The sequence below is a fragment of the Hevea brasiliensis genome, chromosome 3 (assembly GCF_030052815.1).
Source record: "Hevea brasiliensis isolate MT/VB/25A 57/8 chromosome 3, ASM3005281v1, whole genome shotgun sequence".
NCBI lineage: Eukaryota > Viridiplantae > Streptophyta > Magnoliopsida > Malpighiales > Euphorbiaceae > Hevea > Hevea brasiliensis.
This window is the reverse complement of record NC_079495.1, coordinates 1908-6213: the sequence shown is the minus strand read 5'-3', so window position 1 is coordinate 6213 and position 4306 is coordinate 1908. Positions and strand designations below refer to the sequence as shown.

At 33.5% G+C, this 4306-nt stretch overlaps 1 long non-coding RNA gene across 1 annotated transcript; it reads right to left on the bottom strand.

Moving 5' to 3' along the window:
• Positions 1–1049: 1049 nt before the first annotated feature.
• LOC110655016 (uncharacterized) lies at positions 1050–3725 on the bottom strand. The gene is made up of 2 exons (XR_002494845.2): positions 3352–3725; positions 1050–1760 (listed from the first exon to the last, which is right to left on the bottom strand). It is a non-coding gene; the product is annotated as an uncharacterized LOC110655016 (long non-coding RNA).
• Positions 3726–4306: the final 581 nt, after the last annotated feature.

The following is a 4306-nucleotide window of genomic DNA, read 5'->3' as shown; positions in this document are numbered from 1 at the left end:
ATCGGAATCGAACCAAAACTTTAGCTCTTAAACTTTCGGAAAGGAGGTCGGCAATAAAACTGGTAAGAAAAGATCTAGTGCCCGTTCATTTTATTCATCAACAGAGATCAGGAATATTCTTGACAGGTCCGGAAATCCGACATCGGGTTTGAGAGGTCGGTAAAATGATTTTGAGAGATCGGCGAGGTTTTAATGAATGTGAGGACTTAGCATTGATTCAATTCTCTGTGAGGAGAGATCGGAAATGTGACCGCCTATCAAGGAGGGACCGGAAACGTGATTAGCTGTTCAAAGAAAAGATTTTTTATTGATTCTAGGGATCGGCCAAAATATGGTGTCGACAGGGCATTTACCGGGTTCTCAATATGATGTAGAGAAGAATAAGGAAGCTTCAAGGAGGAATAAGCAAGAAGAAATTATGGCAGGAACAGCTGTAGAAGGTTAAAAGGGGCTGTTAGTCTATTAATTAGTTAAAGCTCAGCTAGAGTTAGTTCACTTTAAGATATAGTGATGTGATTCAGGATGTTAATCAGTTGTGAATATGATGAGACTCGCTCTCTTGTCTTTTCCAGATACTTCTCTCTCTGAATTCTCCTTCTTTTCTCATTATCCTTTATTTTCTCAAGAAACCAAAACTAGTTGCAGAATTTCATTGCAACACAATACTAAGAAGAAATCAGTCTTGGAAGTTTCTCTTACTGCTGCTCTACTGATAACTCAGAATAATTCAATACAAACCCACTTAATCTAAAACTTGAACCTTGTACATTACTTGCAATTGGATGTTAATCAATACAGAAATTTGATGAAACTCACCCTCTTATCTTCCCTTCTCTAGATACTTCTTCTCTCTCTGAATTATCCTTCGTTTCTCATTTTCCTTTATTTTTCTCAAGAAACAAACACTAGTTGCAGAATTTCACAGCAACAAAATACTAAGAAGTCAGTCTTGGAAATTGATTAATTCTCTTAATGCTGCTCAATTGATAATTGAGATAAATTCATTGCAAACCCACTTAATCTAAAAATTCAAAATTGTAAGGACCACATAGTTAAAAGTATTCAACTCCATGGACAAGGCTTCGACTTCTAGCTACCATTCTCCCATCACAGAATCACAAAATAGAAAAAAAAAGGAACCCCGCAAATTCTAAATAGCTGATGAAGTTGTGAAGAGGGTTAGTAATTGAAGGCCTAAAAATGACGTCGCCGTCTTGGTTGGGGTTCTGAGAATTCCCTCGGGAGCAGAAAGGTCTAAGAAGATAGTATTTATTAAAGGAAGAAATGAAAAATTGGTTAATCTTGACGTCTAGAGGGTATAAGCGAAGGGAGACGAGCTTGAAGATCCATTTGCATCCAAAGAAAGATTCCAGCGCAGAAAGGCCCACTTGTTTTGATCTCTCGCAGGAATACTCAGGGCTCCACAGCCAATGGATATCGGCAACTCTCTTTTCACAATTTTAGGCAGAGATGCATTAAAAGCCTTTAACAGGCCAAGATTACAACCTAGCAAACGGCCGAGGGCCCAAAAATTGAACACTAGCTACAAGTCCAACCCAGCTTACTCAATATCAGCCCATTACATAGACCCAAACCCATATTTTTTCTTAAAACTCTAACCCAACCTGATAGAGAACTCGAAATGTAGGACCCGTCTTCTTCAAGTACCAGCACTGCTGCCTTGAAATTGTCCTCACCAGGGCATGGAGCCTTTCTCCTTCCGGTGGCAACACAAACCACTTTAAGGTCAAAGGAACCACCTGCAACAAAAGCACACCAAGAACAACAAGGTAGCAAAGAGTTTAAGCGAAAACCAGAAGAGAACAAGCCACGGAGGTGAAGAACCATCCAGACTCGGATCAACACCCACAAATGGAAAAAGAATCAGAGACTTAGGAGAAGGGAGAGCCCAGAAACGGCCTCTCATTCTCTTACAGCCAAAGGGCGGCCGACTCATTCAGCCAGCACTTTCAAACAAGTAAACTAAACGACTGTTTGGCATTGCTGTTGCATTTGATGGTTGCTGTTTTAAAATTGCTGTTTATAAAATTACTATTTTTAAAAAAAAGTAATTTGCCTGTTTAATAATATAATAAAAAATTACTGTTAAACAAATAAGCTGTTTGATATGCGTATGGCTAAAATTACTTTTTAAAATGCTGGTACATGCAAAATGACCAAAATGGATAATAACTATAAGTATACTTTTTCAATTTTATTAACAATCAACCATTTATTTATTCCTATTATTTTTTATAATAATATTTAATTTATATAATAAAATGTATTTAATTTAATTTTTTTGGTAAAATATTAACAAACATCAATAAAATCATTCACTAATATTTACAAAATAATTATAAACTAATACTTTATATATTTGATTGTAATACAATTATTTTCTACATGAATATTTTTTTTAAAGATTCTACATGAATATTTTTAATAACTAAATAATTTTAAATTGATGAAGTATTAATAAACATCTATAACAATTATCAAATATATTTACAAGTTATAATAATTGGCGATTAACAAAATATTTCTCCACGAAGGGTTTTTTTTTTAACAACTGGCTATTATTTTTTATAAGATCTACATATAATTAAATTGATCCAATAAAACAGCACAGAAGTTTCTGCTTTTCATAAGTCACTCACAAGATGCATCATTTTTATTCATTCAACAATTTGATATAGTACTGTAACAAAAGTTGTTAAACCTGAAAAGATGGATAATGGTGCTGATTAGAACAGCTAATAACCAGATTAATGATGCTATAAACGCAAAGACTTGCGAGAACTTCATTTCAACACAAATTCTCTTTGATGAAACAACTAATACATGGTTATAGTGGTTAAAACCTCTAGAACTTTGTACATTCATCAATTTACAGTGGACAACAGCAATTTAGGGAACGAGTAGTTTAGAATTATACTCCATAATGATTATTAAAAAACCACTCATGTTTCACTTTCTCCATTAGACTCTAGAAAGAATGAGACTCAAATCTTCAATAGTTACCACATTTCTCATAATGCAAGATGCCATAAGTTTAAAAAATTAATTCTAAAAAAGCCTAATAGAATCTAAATGATGAAAAGCATAACAATCACAAGAGAAACCGTCTTGATGTAAAAAACAGAGCAAACCAAACTATTTAGGAGTCATTTTCAGTTGATTTGAACTAGGGCAAGTAGGAATTTATAAGGACAACTACAGTTTGTGAACAAGAAACAATAGAAAAACAATAGTAACCTAGTACTTGCGATTGCTACTAAAATTAGGAATTAACCATTAAAACATATTCTGCAGATCCTACTAAAAAGTATTATACCGTAAGAGACTCACCTGAGATGGAAGACTTGTAGTTATCGATTAGGTTTCTGCAAGAGAAGGAGAGATTAAAGCCTAGAGAATGGAGTTGCAAATAAAAACCTACCAAAATTTCAATTCTCAAAAACCCTAGAGCTTCTAAACGATTCAGTGTAGAAGAGAAATGGAAGCGATTAAAATGAACGGTGAAGACATGGTTTGCAGAAGAAGCAAAGTAAATCTGGATTCAATTCGGTTTAGGGTTAGTAAATGTGAGTAAATATAGAAACATCTAAACTGAAAATGGTTTTAAATTTCCAGTGTAGAAGAAGAAAATTTAATGTTAGATTCAATTCAGTTTATGAATTGAGAGAGTGGATGTGAGAGAGACGACGGAGAGGAGAAAGCGAAAGGGCATGTTCAGAAAAATGGAATGCTTTTATACGGGCATGATGGTAAATATAATAACATCTAAGGGTTATTTTTGTCTATAAAAAAAATTAAAATCTGCTGGCCCGCTTTTTTTCATACCTGCTTTTCTAGAAAAGCACCACATTTGCTGCTTTTCCAAAACCAGAGTTTAAAATGATTCCTATTATTTCCTTAAAAGGCACATCAAATAAAATTTATGTATAATTGTGTGAATATTTTTTAAAATTTTTTTTATTATAATTAATTTTTTTAAATTAATAAAATAAAGAAAAATAATTAAAAAAAATTCCTTCGGTTGATGTTCCCGCTCCTTTTGGCGTGGTCTCAAGGAAGTGGTCGAGCTCATTGTCCTTGGTAAGGGCGGGTTTTGCGTTTTATGCTTGTTTATTGTTTACAGTGATCCACATTCAGATGCAATGGCGAATAACTTTAGCTGCTAACAGTGGAGTTGATAACCATGAGTTAGTAGAGACAAACATGGTATAGTAATATTATTTAATTTCGATTCTGAATATTTGAATAAGACTAATATTATTAATTAAAATTTATTATTGATTTC